Source organism: Hypanus sabinus, chromosome 1 (assembly GCF_030144855.1).
Source record: "Hypanus sabinus isolate sHypSab1 chromosome 1, sHypSab1.hap1, whole genome shotgun sequence".
NCBI classification, from domain to species: domain Eukaryota; kingdom Metazoa; phylum Chordata; class Chondrichthyes; order Myliobatiformes; family Dasyatidae; genus Hypanus; species Hypanus sabinus.
The window spans coordinates 1,797,924-1,816,645 of record NC_082706.1 but is presented as its reverse complement, the minus strand read 5'-3'; positions in this window follow the sequence as shown (position 1 = coordinate 1,816,645).

Genomic DNA, 18,722 nt, shown 5'->3' with positions numbered 1-18,722 from the left:
TTTTTTATTGGTTTTAAACAAAAAAAGGATACAAATCAGAGGAGAAGTTATAACAAACACATAATGTAAAAAGTGTACAAACAACAAAAGGGATATATACTATCAACATCATATAATATTAAGCTATTGTGTATAAACAAAAAACCACAACTCCTCTGGGCAAATCATAGAAAAATAAAGATTGGAAATTTTTGATAAAGAAAATAAAAACCCACTAACCTAACCTTAAAAAAAGAGACTGGGCAGTACATTTGAGGATACAATTAAAAAAGAAAATTTTGTGAGCTAGGTTGTAAGTCCACACTTATGACTTTTGATAATGTCCTGTAAACCTTCACCGCTGATAGCATTCAAACTGGAATGCCTCTGATAAGTCCGTAAGACAAAAGAGGAAAATTAGGCCATTCAGCCCATCAAGTCTGCTCCATCATTCTGTCATGGCTGATCCTAGATCCCATTCAACCCCATACACCTTCTCACCATATCCTTTGATGTCCTGACCAATCAGGAAATGATTAACTTACACCTTAAATATACTCACGGACTTGGCCTCCACCGCAGTCTGTGGCAGATCATTCCACAGATCTACTACTCTCTGGCTAAAAAAATTCTTCCTTACTCTATTCTAAAGGGTCTTCCTCAGTTTTGAGGTTGTGCCTTCTAGTTCTGGATAGCCCCACAATAGGAAATATCCTCTCCACATCCATCCAATCTAGTCCTTTCAACATTCAGTAGGTTTCAAAAAGATCCCCACGCATTCTTCTAAATTCTGGCGAGTACAGACAAGAAGCTGCCAAATGCTCCTCATACGTTAACTGCTTCATTTCTAGAATCCTCCTTGTGAACCTCCTCTGGAATCGCTCCAACGATAATACATCCTTTCTAAGATATGGGGCCCAAAACTGTTAACAATACGCCATGCTGATTATGGATTGTAGGAGGAACAGAGGCCGGCTCGGCCCAATCAACTTCAATGGGTTTGTAACTGAGGGAGTGAGTAGTTTTAAGTTCCCTGGTATACACATTACTAATGATCTCACCTGGACTATACACACAGGCTTTGTGGCAAAATAAGCACAACAGCATCTCTTACACCTCAGGTGACTGAAGAAGTTCAGCATCAACCCGCAAATCCTCAAGACCTTCTTCAAGGGCACCATTGAGAGCAACCTGACTGGCTGTATCACCACCTGGTACGGGAACTGCACCAACATTGATCACAGGGCACTGCGAAACTGGTACGGACAGCTCAGTGCATCTGTGGATATGAACTTATCTCCATTGAGGACATTTATGGCAGCAGGTACAGAAAGAAGGCCTGGAAGACATTGGGGACACCAGTCACCCCAACTACAAACTGTTTCAGCTGCCTCCGTCTGGCAAACAGTACTGCAGTATTAAAGCCAGGACCAACAGGCTTCTTTACGGGACAGCTTCTTTCTACAAGCTATTAGACATATTAATTCACATGTCTGTACATTGTGATGGAGTCATAATGCAAAGAATTTTACTCCTTCATATTGTGAGACGGATGTAACCTTTAAATAAATTCTAAGTGCAGCCTGACTACTGTCTTGTACAGACTCAGCATTATCTCCTTGCTTTTAAATTCTATTCCCTTGAAAAAAATGCCAACTTTGCATTTGCCTTCTTTACCACAGACTCTACCTGTAAATTCTGGGAATCTTGCACCTCTGATGTTTGAACTTTCTCCTCATTTAGACAATAGTCCCAACTATTGTACCTTTTGCCAAAATGTATTCCATCTGCCACTTTTTTGCCCATTCTTCTAATTTGTCCAAGTCCTATTGTAATCGCTACTTACCCCTCAGTACTTCCTACCCCTCAACCCATCTCTGGATCATCCGCAAACTTTGCCACAAAGCCATCAATTCCATTATCTAAATCATTGAGAAGCAATGTAAAAAGCAGCAGTCCCAATACTGACCCTTGAGGAACACCACTAGTCACCAGCAGCCAACCAGAAAAGGCCCCTTTTATTCCTACTAGCTGCCTTCTACCTGTCAGCCTTTAGTCTATCCACACCAGTGTCTTTCCTGTAATGCCATAGCATATTATCTTGTTAAGCAGCCTCATGTGTGGGACGTGACTCTTTCTTAAAATCCAAGTAAATGACATCCACTGCCTCTCCTTTATCCACACTGCTTGTTACTTCCTCTAAGAATTCTAACAGATTTGTCAGGCAAGATTTCCCTTGACAGAAACCATGCTGACTTTGACTTATTTTATCATCAGTCTTCAAGTACTTTGAAACTTCAACCTTAATAATAGGCTCCAACACTCTCCTAATGCACTGGGGCTCGGATAACTGGCCTATAACTTCCTTTCTCCTTTCTTAAAGAGTGGAGTGACATTTACAATCTTCCATTCCTCCAGAACCATACCAGGATCAAGAGATTCTTGAAAGATCATGCTCAATGCATCTCATATCATTTCAGCAACCCCTCTCAGGACTCTGGGATGTAGTCTATCTGGCCCAGATGACTTTTCCACCTTAAGACCTTTAAGTTTGCCGAGCATTTTTTCCTTTGTAATAGCAATGGTATTCATTCCTGCACCCTGATACTCACAGATCTTTGGCACACTGCTAGTGTCTTCCACAGTGAAGAAATTGGCATAGAAATTCATCTGCCATTTCTATGTCCCCCATTACTACCTCACCAGCATCATTTTCCAGTGGTGAAATGTCAACTCTCACCCCCCCCACCTTTACTCTTTATATAACTGAAAAAAACTTCTGTTATACTGCTTTATATTATTGGCTAGTCTGCCTTCATATTTCATCTTTTCCCTTCTTATAGCTTTTTTAGTTGCCTATTGTTGGATTTTAAAAGTTTCCCAGTCATCCAACTTACCACTCACTTCTTCTACATTATATACCCTTTCCTTGGCTTTTATGCAGTCCTTAAGTTCCTTTGCCTACCCCTGCCATCTTCATCTGTGGGAATTATCTATCCTGTGCCTTGTGAATTATTCCCAGAACCTTCTGCCATCTCTGCTCTGCTGTCACCTTTGCCAGTATCCACCTGAGCAAGCTCCTCTTTCCTGCTTCTGTAATTCCCTTTATTCCATTGTGATTCAGCGACATATGAGTTATGCTTCTCCCTCTCAAACTGCAGTACATATTCAGTCATATTATGATCACTGCCTCCTTGGGGTTCTTTTCCATGAAGCTCCCTAATGCGTTCTGGGTTACCACACAACACCCAATCAAAGATAGCCTTTCCGCGAGTAGGTTCAGGCACAAACTGGTCTGAAAAGCCACCTTGTAGGTATTCAACAAGTTCCGTCTCTTGCAATCTGGCATCTACCTGTTTTTTCCAATCACCTTGCATATTGAAGTCCTGCATTACAATTGTGTCATCACCCTTATTACATCCCTTTGCAGACTCAACTCCACATCTTGGCTACTATCTGGGGGCTTATATATGATTCCCATAATGGGTTTTTTTCACCCTTTGCAGTTTCTTAACTCCACTCACAGAGAGTCAATATTCTCTGACCCTATGTCATCTCTTTCTAGAGATGTAATTCCATCTCTTACCAACAGAGCCACACCACCATCTATGCCTTCCTGCCTGTCCCTTTGATACAAGGAATATCCTTTGATATTAAGCTCCCAACTGTGGCCTTCTTTCAGCCAACACTCAGTGATGCCCACAGTGTCATACTGACCAATCTCTAATTGTGCCATGAGTTCGCCTACCTTTTTCCGAAAGCTACGTGCATTTAAAAATAGCACCTTAAGTCTTGCAAACTTCACTATTTTGAATTTTCCCTCTGTGGTACAATTTAACTCTGCTCTGAGGGCATTAGTACCCAATCATTTGCTTGTCCTACCTTAATGTTACACCCATCATAGAACATAGAACAGAGAATAGTACATCACATTACAGAACCTTCGGCCCAATATGTTGTGCCGACCCTCACACCCTGCCTCCCATATAACCCACCACCTTAAATGCCTCCATATACCTATCTAGTAGTCTCTTAAACTTCACTAGTGTATCTGTCTCCACCACTGACTCAGGCAGTGCATTCCATGCACCAACCACTCTCTGAGTGAAAAACCTTCCTCCAATATCCCCCTTCAACTTCCCTCCCATTACCTTAAAGCCACGTCCTCTTGTACTGAGCAGTGGTGCCCTGGGGAAGAGGCGATGGCTGTCTACTCTGTCTATTCCTCTTAATATCTTGTACACGTCTATCATGTCTCCTCTCATCCTCCTTCTCTCCAAAGAGTAAAGCCCTAGCTCCCTTAATCTCTGATCATAATCCATACTCTCTAAACCAGGCAGTATCCTGGTAAATCTCCTCTGTACCCTTTCCAGTGCTTCCACATCCTTCCTATAGTGAGGTGACCAGAACTGGACACAGTACTCCAAGTGTGGCCTAACTAGAGTTTTATAGAGCTGCATCATTAAATTGCATCTCTTAAACTCTATCCCTCTACTTATGAAATCTAACACCCCATAAGCTTTCTTAACTACCCTATCTACCTGTGAGGCAACTTTCAGGGATCTGTGGACATCTACCCCCAGATCCCTCTGCTCCTTCACACTACCAAGTATCCTGCCATTTACTTTGTACTCTGCCTTGGAGTTTGTCCTTCCAAAGTGTACCACCTCAGTCTTTTCCGGGTTGAACTCCATCTGCCACTTCTCAGCCCACTTCTGCATCCTATCAATGTCTCTCTGCAGTCTTCGACAATCCTCTACACTACCTACAACACCACCAACCTTTGTGTCATCTGCAAACTTGCCAACCCACCCATCTACCCCCATATCCAGGTCGTTAATAAAAATCACAAAAAGTAGAGGTCCCAGAACAGATCCTTATGGGACACCACTAGTCACAACCCTGCAATCTGAATGTACTCCCTCCACTACAACCCTCTGCCTTCTGCAGGCAAGCCAGTTCTGAATCCACCTGGCCAAGCTGCCCTGGATCTCGTGCCTTCTGACTTTCTGAATAAGCCTACTGTGTGGAACCTTGTCAAATGCCTTACTGAAATCCGTGTAGATCACGTCCGCTCCACTACCCTCATCTATATGCCTGGTCACTTCCTCAAAGAACTCTATCAGGCTTGTTAGGCACGATCTGCCCTTCACAAAGCCATGCTGACTGTCCCTGATCAGACCATGATTCTATAAATGCCCCTAGATCCTATCTCTAAGAATCTTTTCCAACAGCTTTCCCACCACAGACATACTACTTGTAAACTTGTAAATCTACTTGTAAAGCTGCTGGCACATCCTCAGCTCTATTATGCAGGTTCCCATCCCCCTACTATAAGAGGGCCTCATATGATCTGGCCCTCAGCAAATTTTGGATCTATTGTTTCAACCAGGGCTTCTGATTGGAGAAGAGTCTGAACAATTTAGTGGGCAAACACTCGTCTACAGCTATTCTTATAAAGTTTGTTGCAAACCTGGTTTAAACATTGATATAACAACACACACAAAATGCTGGTGGAACACAGCAGGCCAGGCAGCATCTATAGGGAGAAGCGCTGTCAATGTTTCGGGCCGAGACCCTTCATTAGGACATTGATATCGCCAGATGAGTGCTTGATCATTGTCCATCCACTGACTTAAAGCAACTCTGTGATTCTCTGCCTTCCGTGACCACCTCTTTGTTGTTTTAATCTCTGAAGCCTTGCTTTTTAGGCTCTGCCTGTATATTGGAAGGAGGGGACAGCCAAGTGATCTACTTACCAAAATGCAGTCTGGGCAAGGAACATTGGACATTCCGTAGCAATGGTCTCGTATGTTGGGACCTCTGGTGCAACAGGTTATATACTGGCGATAATTGTATAAGGTTTTTGTCAAACAGGCCTGGTTAATATTGCGGACTACAATTTGAAATGCATCAGGATGGGCAGTTTCTTGATTATAGACAGCATCGTGCAGTTTTGCAAGTGCTTGCTTATAATCAGCTATTGGTGATAGATAAGCTGCGGTCAGGATCACAGATGAGAACTCCTGAGGCAAGTAGAATGGTTTACATTGGATTGTTAGATGTTCCAAGTCAGCAGAACATGAGTTTGACATAACAGCCATGTCGGAGCACCTCCCCTTGCTTTGGCAGAATCCGCAGTGCGATTCATCCTGACAATCATAAATCCTTCAGGGTCTATAACTGCAGGAGACAGACTGATCTCTTTAGTGAGGCTTCGTCCAGCAACCTTAGCCTGCAAGAAAACCCATACACCCAGTTTTTAACTAATTTAAACATATTAAGAAACTAAACTCTAGAAGCAACAAACTTGAAGAGACTGGGTATGAGTAACAAGTGTGTACTCAATTATCAGAGCCCAGCTAGTGGAGCCTTCATTGCTGGCAAAAGAACTGAACTATATTTAGCTTCTGGGAAAGGGAAGAATTGATTGTATTTTGAAACACAATGGAAACAGTCTGCTCCAGTTCTGAAAAGATTTATAGGTGTGTTCATAAAATTGAAATAGGGACACCTGGGAATATTGTAAATTGAATGAAACAACTCCCCTTAAAAGCTGGAGTGACATGTTTTCCTCGGAAGTTGAGCTTCCGTGGATTTGTTGGCTCCCCTGGCAATGAGCTGAGCCTTCTTCAGTTCCTGCTCAGTGCAGACATCAGTCCTGCTCTACCATGAATATTACATTAAGTGACTTGAGTTTATCAGGACGGCAACAGTAGCAGCCTCGAGCTGAATAACAAGGTTTGCAAATTAACTGAGCTGGTAGTGCCTGGAATTTGTTCCCTTGGTGGGATAGAAGGCGTACTGCTTTGCGTTTTCCAAAATAAAATCCCTCTGTCTGTGCAGTTATGCAGTGCAAATGTCTGTCGAAGTTCCAGAAAAGCAGTATGGAAATATGGAATACAGTGCTGGGAAATGTGTGATTATGCATTTTGGTAAAAGGAACAACAGTATGGACTATTACCTGAATGAGGAGAAGGTTCAAACATCAGAGGTGCAGAGGGACTTAGTAGCTCTCGTGCAAGATTCCCAGAAGGTTAGTTTATAGGTTAAGTCTGTGGTAAAGAAGAGAAATGCAATGCTGTCATTTACTTCAAGGGGAATGGAATATAAAAGCAGGGACATAACGCTGAGCCTTTATAAGACACTAGTCAGGCTATACTTAATGTCTCAACAGTGTTGTGCCCCACATCTCAGAAAGGATGTGTTGTCATTGGAGAGTGTTCAAAGGAGGTTCATAAGGATGATTCCAGGAATGAAAGGGTTAATACATGAAGAACATTTGGCAGCTTTGGGCCTGTACTCACTGGAATTTAGAAGAAGACATGGGGATCTCATTGAAACCTACCAAATGTTGAAAGGACTAGATAGGGTGGATGTGGAGAGGAGGTTTCCTATGGGGGGGGGGGGCAGGGTGTATTCAGAACTAGAAGGCACAGCCTCAAAATTGAGGGGCAACCCTTTAGATTAGAGGAAAGGAGGAACTTTTTTTTAAGCCAGAGAGTAGTGAATCTGTGGAATGTTCTGCCACAGACTGCAGTAGAGGTCAAGTCCATGCACCTACTGTCTATTGTCTATTGTCTATTAAAGGCAGAAGTTGATCGTTTCCTGATTGGTCAGGGCATCGGAGGATATGGTGGAAAGGCTGGTGTGTAAGATTGAGTGGGATCAGCCATGATGGAATGGCGGTACAGACTTGATGGGCTGAATGGCCTAAATTCTGCTCCTACGTCTTATGCTCTTATGATCTAAGCAGGATGGTATTGGTTTGAAGCACATGTTCAGAACTGGCAGCACTGATACACATAGCTATAGTAGGGGCATGAATGGTGATCCTTGGGAATAGATAATAGACAGTAGGTGCAGGAGTAGGCCATTTGGCCCTTCTAGCCAGCACTGCCATTCACTGTGATCATGGCTGATCATACACAATCAGTACCCCGTTCCTGCCCTCTCCACATATCCCTTGACCCCGCTATCTATAAGAGCTCTATCTAATGCTCTCTTGAATGCATCCAGAGACTTGGCCTCCACTGCCATCTGGGGCAGAGCATTCCACATATCCACCACTCTCTGGGTGAAAAAGTTTTTCAGCATCTCTGTTCTAAATGGCCTACCCCTTATTCTTAAACTGTGGCCTCTAGTTCTGGACTCACCCATCAGCGGGAACATGCTTCCTGCCTCCAGCATGTCCAATCCCTTAATAATCTTATATGTTTCAATCAGATCCCCTCTCATCCTTCTAAATTCCAGTGTATACAAGCCCAGTCGCTCCAATCTTTCAACATATGGCAGTCCCACCATTCCAGGAATTAACCTTGTGAATCTACGCTGCACTCTTTCAATAGCAAGAATGTCCTTCCTCAAATTTGGAGACGAAAACTGCACACAATACTCCAGGTGGGGTCTCACCAGGGCCCTGTACAGCTGCAGAAGAACCTCTTTACTCCTATACTCAATTCCTCTTGTTATAAAGGCCAGCATGCCATTAGCTTTCTTCACTGCCTGCTGTACCTGTATGCATGCTTTCATTGACTGATGTACAAGAACACCTAAATCTCGTTGTACTTCCCCTTTTCCTAACTTGACTCCATTTAGATTGTAATCTGCCTTCCTGTTCTTGCCACCAAAGTAGATAACCTCACACTTATCCACATTAAACTGCATCTGCCATACATTTGCCCACTCACCCAACCTGTCCAAGTCACCCTGCATTCTCATAACATCCTCCTGACATTTCACACTGCCACCCAGCTTTGTGTCATCGGCAAATTTGCTAATGTTACTTTTAATCCCTTCATCTAAATCATTAATGTATATTGTAAACAGCTGTGGTCCCCAGCACCGAACCTTGCGGTACCCCACTAGTCACAACCTGCCATTCCGAAAGGGACCCGTTAATCACTACTCTTTGTTTCCTGTCAGCCAGCCAATTTTCAATCCATGTCAGTACTCTGCCCCCAATACCATGTGCCCTAATTTTGCCCACTAACCTCCTATGTGGGACTTTATCAAAAGCTTTCTGGAAGTCCAGGTACACTACATGCACTGGCTCTCCCTTGTCCATTTTCATAGTTACATCATCAAAAAACTCCAGAAGATTAGTCAAGCATGATTTTCTCTTCATAAATCCATGCTGACTCGGACTGATCCTTCTACTGCTATCCAAATGTAATTTCCTCTTTTATAATTGACTCCAGCATCTTTCCCACCACTGACGTCCAGCTAACCGGTCTATAATTCCCTGTTTTCCCTTTCCCTCCTTTCTTGAAAAGTGGGACAGCATTAGCCACCCTCCAATCAACAGGAAAATATAGAACATTGGAAAACGATTACCAATGCGTCCACGATTTCTAGAGCCACCTCTTTAAGTACCCTGGGATGCAGACCATCAGGTCCTGGGAACTTATCAACCTTCAGACTCAATAGTCTATCCAACACAGTTTCTTGCCTAATATAAGTTTCCTTCAGTTCATCCTTTACCCTAGTTCCTTTGGCCACTATTACATCTGAATTCCTGTCAGGAATTTGGTTCTGTCTCCATAAAAGGGCCTCTTTTCCTTCATAAGGTTTGTAAGTGCACTTCAGTAGACAGGTTATTAGTGTCTCAACTCTCTCCTCCATCAGTTTACTCCAGTCCAGTTATCTTAATCTGCATGCCTGGTTATTCCATGCTGCTGTCAGTGGGAGCTTGCAAGCGTCTGCCTGCCACTTCCATTTCAATGTATCTGACTGCTCATGAAGGCTTTGTGGCCTTCTGAAGTCATGAGTAGAAAGGGGAATCTGGAATAAAACCAGGTCAAAATGTAACAGTGATCCAGAAACCATTGGTTCATTGGGTCAGACAACATCTTTTGAGTGGATGAATCCTGATGAAGAGTCTTGGCCTGAAACTTCGATTGTTTATTCTTCTCCATAGTTGTTGCCTGATCTGCTGATTTCCTCCAGCATTTTGTGTGTGTTGCTTTGAATTCCTAGCATCTGCAGAATCTCTTGTGTTTTCCAATGGTTCACTATTATCCCAGAAGTCTGGTCCTTTGGTAACATCGGTTCCGAAATGGTTAACTTTTAATTGTCCTCTGAAATAGCTAAGCGGGTATCTGGCTATAGACCAAAATGTCTAATTTACCAAAGCTGTGCACATCCAGTGGGCAAATAAATAAAATAAGTCTTCCTTACTTGCCTTCTACCACCTCAAATTATTTAATTTGATTGCTTAAATTATTCAAATTGCCAGATTATTTAATTGCAAGACCCTGCAACAGAATGTGAGGACTGCTGAGAGAATCATTGAGGTCTCTTCAATTTCCCCCACACTCCATCCAGGACATACACTGGAAGTGCTGCATTTGCAGAGCACTCTGCACTGTCAAGAAATTTGACATCCATCCTACAAACTTCTTGACCTCCAAGGCTAAAGATACCACAGTATAAGAAGGGCTGTTCCCAGTTTCTTCGACCAGGCTGTGACACTTCTGAACACCCTGCTATACAACCAGTACACATTATGTATGACAGCTTCAGTAGCATGATATTGTTGTATATTTAACTATATTACATATATGCACTTTATATCACCTTGTACACAATATTTCAATTACTAGTTGATATTATTGTATTAATATTTTATGTACTGTATGTCATAAATGTATTGTGTTTTGCACCTAGGTCCCTGAGGAACATTGTTTCGCTTAGCTGTGTACATGTGCACTGTTGAATGACAATAACAATTAACTTGAACTTCATCTGTTTATTTTTTTTCCCAATCACCAATGCTTGGAGGAGATCCACAGGGCCTTGTGCATTATCCCCTACCAGGACTGACTCCATTTCCCATTAGACCTTCTGCCGCCAGCTCTGTTAGCTTCTGTGCATTCTAATCTGCTCCCATTTTCAAAACCAACTCCCTAGTGACACCCTCAGGTTAAACATGGGATTAATACTGAAATAATTTTCAATAATATTCATTGGCCCTTTGCCATTAGGAACTTGATGAAATACTCTGGATAAATATTCTTTGTAATTGCCACAGTAAATGGGTTCTATCATTCTTTAATAAAATCCCAGCAACTAATCATTCAACATTCTGTTTCTTTTTATCTTCTGTCTTTTCAGTAAATCACAGCTCTCAATGAGTAACTAATCGAGTGATGGAGGCAGAAATTAGATAATTTATGAATCTCTCCTTTGCAATTATAAATTATAGGGACATTCATTTGGCCCTTCTAGTCAATGTTTCTTTCCTTATGAGCTATTAATATGGTCTCACTTATCAGCCCCATTCACTGGATCACCCTTCCCCAGCCCCATTCACTGGATCACCCACCCCCAGTTCCATTCACTGGATCATCCTTCCCCCAACTCCATTCATTGGATCTACCATTCCCAGCTCTACCCACTGGATCACCCCCCACATTCACCAGATCCCTTTCCCCAGCTGCAGTTACATTCACTGGATCACCTTCCCCCAACTGCAGGTGTATCTGCCAGATCACCCTTCCCCAACTCCATTCACTGGATCCCCTTGCCCAGCTCTAGTTGCACTCACAAGATCACCCTTCCCCAGCTCCATACACTGGATCTCTCTTTCCAAGCTGTGGTTGCATTCGCTGGATCTCCGCCTCTGTTCACTGGGTGCCCCTCCCCCAACTTCAGTTGCACTCACTGGATCACCCTTCCCTGGCCCCATTCACTGGATCCCACCTTCCCTGGCTCCATTCACTGGGTAATCCGTTTACTTGTATTCACTGGATCACTTTCCACCAGCTCCATTCACAGAATATCCCTTTCCCAGCTGTGGTTACATTCAATGGATCACCCTCCCCCAGCTACAATCACTGGCTCACCCCCCCCTCCAATCACTGGATCTTCTTCCCTAGATTCTGTTGCAGTCACTGGATCACCTCTATCTGGTTTCGCTCACTTGATCACCTTCCCCAAGTTCCATTGGCTGGATCTCTCTTTCCCAGTTCCAGATCCATTCATTGGATCACCCTTCATGAGCTCCATTCTCTGGATCACCATTGCCCAGTTACAGCTCTGTTCACTGGATCACTTTCCACACTCCATTCACTAGATCACCTTTCCCCAACTCCAGTTTCACTCACTGGTTCATTCTTCCGCAGGTCTACTTGTATTCACCGGATCTCCCATTCTCAGCTGAAATTGCATTGATTAGATCAGCCTTCCCCAGTTCCAGCTCCATTCACTGGATCACCCCCCACTCCATTCATGGGAACACCCTTCCCCACTCCATTCACTGGATCCCACACACACTGGAGTACCCGCCCCTCCACTCACTGGATCATCCTTCCATTTTCTCCATTCACTGGATTACCCTTTTCACTCCATTTACTGGTTTGCCCTTTCCCAACTCAAACTGCATTCACGGGATAACCCTTCCCCTCATGGCTATGTCATTCCTGGAGAATGGACAGGTTTGCCCTCAGGCCTGAGCCAATAATTGTGCTTTAGTCAATGTTACCGGAAGGGAGTTTCATGCCATTATGATTGAGCTGCCAGTGGGATCTTGCTGTACTCTCTAGTTTACAACTGTGTTATAGACATTAGGTGGTGCACTTTTCATGGCAATTAACATAACAGTTTACAACACCAGTGAGTAGCCATTGAGGTTCAATTCTCATTGCTGTTGGTGTGGAGTCTGTATGCTGTCCCTGTGACTGCTTGGTTTTCATCAGCGTGCTCCAGTTTCCTCCCACATTAAAGACACACAGGTTGAGGTTAGTGCATTGTGGGCTTGCTACATCGGCACAGAAGCATGGCATCACTTGCAGGCTGCCTCAGTAAAATCCTCACTGATTTGATTTGACACAAATGATGCATTTCACTTCGTGTCCTGATGTCAGATAAAGTGTAAGTTTTCTTTCTTTACTTTATCTAAATGTCGAAGAAAGGGTGAACGATGAGAGACGCAGCATTAAATGAGTGAGATCTAATTGCAATTACAGAAACATAGAACAGGACAGGCCCTTCAACACAATGTTGTGTTGACATTTTAGCCCATTCTAAGGTCAATCTAACCTTTCCCTTCCACATAACTCTACATTTCTCTACGATCCACCTGCCTGTTAGAGTTTCTTCAATCCCTAATGTATCTGCCTCTACTGCCACCCCGGCAGAACGTTTTATGCAGGCAAATATCTGCATAAAGAAGACTACCTCTGATGTCTGCCTAAACTCTCCTCCAATTACCTTTAAATTATGTGCTCTCATATAAGCCATTTCTGCCCTGGGAAAATGATGCTGACTGTCCATTATATCAACACCTTTTATCATCTTATATGCCTCTATCAAATCACTTCATCCTGCTTTGCTCCAAAAAGAAAAGCCATAGCTCTCTCAACCTATCCTCACAAGACAGATTCTCTAATCCAGACAGCATCCTGGTAAATCTCCTCTGCACCCACTCTAAATCTTCGACATCCTTCCTGTGATGATGCGACCAGAACTAGACACAATGTGGTCTAACCAGAGTTTTATAGAGCTGCAACATTACCTCATGGCTCTAGAACTCAATCTCCCAACTAATGAAGGACAACATTCCACTTGCCTTCTTAACAATCCTATCAACTTGTGTGACAACTTTGAGGGATCTATGGACATAGACACCAAAATTCCTCAATAGAGACAAGAATCTTGCCATTAACTCTGTATTCTGCCCTCAATTTTGCCTTCCAAAATGTATCACCGCTCACTTCTGGATTGAACTCCATCCTGCTACTTCTCATTGCAGGATGACCAAAAAGTGGGACCCTAATCTTCCAGGTTATTGGATATCCATGAAGGACAGACTAAAAGGAAAATGAGGTGCAGCAGCACTGTTCATGGAAGATTGCATCAGAACAGTGGTTAGATAGGATATGAGTGAGGAAGATGAATATGGGGCACTATTGGTGAGGTCAAGAGATTCTGCAGAAGCCTGCAATCCCAAAGCAACACAGATAAAATGCTGGATGAACTCTGTAATTCAGGCAGCTTTGAAAGAGAGGAATAAATAGTCAATGTTTTCGGGCAAGATCCTTCATCAGGACTGTGTTCATCAGATTTGTAAGCTTCTGAATAATGATGTAGGTCATGGTATAAATAAAGAAATTAGAGTTTGCTGCAGCAAAGATATCTTTGGCACCTTCATCAAAGTATAAACTGGGCAAATTAAATTCAACTGACAATACAAGGAGCAATTCCTGAATGCAAACAAGAAGAGTTTCTAGACCAGTATTTTGAGGAACTGATGAAGGAACTGGAACTTTTTGATGTAAGTTTGTGTAAAGAGAAAGAACTTAAGAAAGGAGGGAAGCAGCAGAAAGGAAATTATAGACTAGTTAGTCTGACCTCAGTGGTTGGGAAGATGTTGGAGTCAATTGTTAAGGATGAGATGATGGAGTACTTGGTGACACAGGAGAAGATAGTACAAAGTCAGCATGGTTTCCTGGGGGGAAATCTTGCCTGACAAACCTGTTAGAATTCTTTGAGAAAATTACAAGGTGCAGTGGTAGTTTTATATTTGGACTTTCAGAAAGCCTTTGACAAGGTGCTGCACATGAAACTGATTACCAAGTTAAGAGCCCATGGTATGACAGGAAAGTTACTGACATGGTTAGAGCATTGGCTGATTGGTCAGTGACAGTCAGTGGAAATAAAGAGATCTTTTTCTGCTTGGCTGCCAGTGACCAGTGGTGTTCCGCAGGGGTCAGGGTTGAACTGCTTTTTTTAATACTGTATATCAATGATTTAGATGATGAAGTAGATGGCTTTGTTGCCAAGTTTGCAGATGATATGAATATTGGTGGAGAGATAAGTAGTGTTGAGAAAACAGGCTGCAAAAGGACTGAGACAGATTAGGAAGGCAGATGCAATGTTAGCATTCATTTCAAGAGGTCTAGAATACAAAAGCAGGGATGTGATTCTGAGAGTTTATAACATAGAACATAGAATAGTACAGCACATTACAGACCCTTCGGCCCAATATGTTGTGCTGACCCTCACACCCTGCCTCCCATATAACCCACCACCTTAAATTCCTTCATATACCTCTCTAGTAGTCTCTTAAACTTCACTAGTGTATCTGTCTCCACCACTGACCCAGGCAGTGCATTCCACACACCAACCACTCTCTGAGTAAAAAACCTTCCTCTAATATCCCCCTTCAACCTCCCTCCCCTTACCTTAAACCCATGTCCTCTTGTATTTAGCACTAGTGTCCTGGGGAAGAGGCGCTGGCTATCCATTCTATCTATTCCTCTTAATATCTTGTACTTCTCTATCATGTCTCCTCTCATCCTCCTTCTCTCCAAAGAGTAAAGCCCTAGCTCCCTTAATTTCTGATCATAATCCATACTCTCTAAACCAGGCAGTATCCTGGTAAATCTCCTCTGTACCCTTTCCAGTGCTTCCACATCCTTCCTATAGTGAGGCGACCAGAACTGGACACAGTACTCCAAGTGTGGCCTAACTAGAGTTTTATAGAGCTGCATCATTAAATTGCATCTCTTAAACCCTCTCCCTCTACTTATGAAAGCTAACACCCCATAAGCTTTCTTAACTACCCTATCTACCTGTGAGGCAACTTTCAGGGATCTGTGGACATCTACCCCCAGATCCCTCTGCTCCTTCACACTACCAAGTATCCTGCCGTTTATTTTGTACTCTGCCTTTGTCCTTCCCAAGGGTACCACCTCACACTTCTCTGGGTTGAACTCCATCTGTCACTTCCCAGCCCATTTCTGCATCCTATCAATGTCTCTCTGCAATCTTTGACAATCCTCTACACTACCTACAACACCACCAACCTTTGTGTCATCTGCAAACTTGCCAACCCACCCTTCAACCCCCACATCCAGGTTGTTAATAAAAATCACAAAAAGTAGAGGTCCCAGAACAAGCCCTTGTGGGACACCACTAGTCACAACCCTCCAATCTGAATGTACTCCCTCCACCACAACCCTCTGCCTTCTGCAGGCAAGCAAATTCTGAATCCACCTGGCCAAACTTCCCTGGATCCCATGCCTTCTGACTTTCTGAATAAGCCTACCGTGTGGAACTTTGTTAAATGCCTTACTCAAATCCATGTAGATCACATCCACTGCACTATCCTCAACTATATGCCTGGTCACCTCCTCAAAGAACTCTATCATGCTTGTTAGACACAATCTGCCCTTCACAAAGCCATGCTGACTGTCCGTGATCAGACCATGATTCTCTAAATGCCCACAGATCCTATCTCTAAGAATCTTTTCCAACTGCTTTCCCACCACAGATGTAAGGCTCACTGGTCTATAATTACCCGGACTATCCCTACAACCTTTTTTGAACAAGGGGACAGCATTCACCTCCCTCCAATCCTCTGGTACCATTCCTGTGGACAATGAGGACATAAAGATCTTAGCCAAAGGCTCAGCAATCTCTTCCCTCGCCTTGTGGAGAAGCCTGGGGAATATTCCGTCAGGCCCCGGGGACTTATCCGTCCTAATGTATTTTAAGAACTCCAACACCTCCTCTCCCTTAATATCAACATGGTCCAGAACATCAACCTCACTCATATTGTCCTCACTGTCATCAAGTTCCCTCGCATTGGTGAATACCGAAGAGAAGTATTCATTGAGGACCTCGCTCACTTCCACAGCCTCTAGGCACATCTTGCCACCTTTATCTCTATTCAGTCCTATCTTCACTCCTGTCATCCTTTTGTTCTTCACGTAATTGAAGAATGCTTTGGGGTTTTCCCTTACCCTACTTGCCAAGGCCTTCTCATGCCCCTTTCTTGCTCTTCTTAGCCCCTTCTTAAGCTCCTTTCTTGCTATCCTATGTTCCTCAATAGACCCATCTGATCCTTGCTTCCTAAACCTCATGTTGCTGCCTTCTTCCACCTGACTAGATTTTCCACTTCACTTCACTCCACATTCTTTATCTTCCTCACTGGGACAAATTTATCCCTAACATCCTGCAAGAGATCCTTAAACATTGACCACATGTTCATAGTACATTTCCATGCAAAAACATCATCCCAAATCACACCCATAAATTCTAGCCTTATAGCCTCATAATTTGCCCTTCCCCAATTAAAAATTTTCCTGTCCTCTCTGATTCTATCTTTTTCCATGATAATGCTAAAGGCCAGGGAGCGGTGATCACTGTCCCCGAGATGCTCACCCACTGAGAGATCTGTGACCTGACCCAGTTCGTTACCTAATACCAGATCTAGTATGGCATTCCCCCTAGTCGGACTGTCAACATACTGTGACAGGAATCTGTCCTGAACACACTTAACAAACTCTGCCCCATCTAAACCCTTGGAACTAATCAAGTGCCAATCAATATTAGGGAAGTTAAAGTCACCCATGATAACAACCTTGTTATTTTTGCACCTTTCCAAAATCTGCCTCCCAATCTGCTCCTTGGTATTTCTGCTGCTACCAGGGGGCCTATAGAATACCCCCAATAGAGTAAGGTACTGGTGAGGCCTCACCTTGAGTATTGTGAGCAGTTTTGATCTCTTTATTCAAGAAAAAATGTGCCAACATTGGAGAGGGTTCCATAAGACCATAAGACATAGGAGTAGAACTGGGCCATTTGGCCCATTGAGTCTGTTGCACCATTTAATCATGGTTGATCCTTTTTCCCTCCTCAGCCCCACTCTCTGGCCTTGTCTTCGTAACCTTTGAAGTTGTGACCAATCAAGAACTTATCAAGTTCTGCCTTAAATACACCCAATGACCTGGCCTCCACAGCTACCTGTTGTACACAAATTCACCACCCTCTGGCTAAAGAAATTGCTCCACATCTCTGTTTTAAATGGATGCCAACCTACCCTGAGGCTGTGTCTTCTTGCCCTAGACTCCCCTACATAAGGAACAAGCTTTCTGGATCTACTCTGTCTAGGGCTTTCAACATTCAAAAGGTTTCAATGAGATTCCCCCTCATCCTTCTGAATTCCAGTGAGTATTTACAGTGAGAGTGCAGAGGAGATTTACAAGGATGTTGCCTGGATTGGAGGGTGTACCATATGAGAATAGGTTGAGTGTACTCGGCCTTTTCTCCTTGGAGTGACGGAGGATGAGAGGCGACCTGACAGAGGTGTATAAGATGATGAGGGGAATTGACCATATGGATAGCCAGAGGCATTTTCCCAGGGCTGAAATGGCTAACATGAAGGGGCATAGTTTTAAAGTGCTTGGAAATAGGTACCGAGGGGATTTCAGGGATAAATTTTTTATACAGAGAGTGGTGAGTGTGCAGAATGCACTACCGGTGGTGGTGGTGGAAGCGGATACGATAAGAGCCTCTTAGGTAGGGACATGGAGCTTAGAAAAAAGAGGGCTTTGCACTAGGGAAATTCTAGGCAGTCTCCAGAGTAGGTTACATGGTCGGCACAACTTTGTGGGCAGAAGGGCCTGTAATGTGCTGTAAATTTCTATGTTCTATGAGTACAGACCCAGTGCGATCAAGTGTTCCTCGTATGATAACCCTTTCATTCCCGGAATCATAGAAGGTTCACAAGCATGACTCTGTAAATCATCGACCTACATGCACCTACAAGTACCCATGGCGCACTTGGATGTCAGATGAGTGGAGCACCAACAATGAAGTTGGGTACAAGAAGAGCCAGAGTCACCTCTACTTCCTGAGGAGAATGGGACCCTTTGGAGTATGCAGACCTCTCCTTCACACGTTCCATCAGTCTGTTGTCACCAGTACAATCATCTATACAGTGGTGTGCTGGGGCA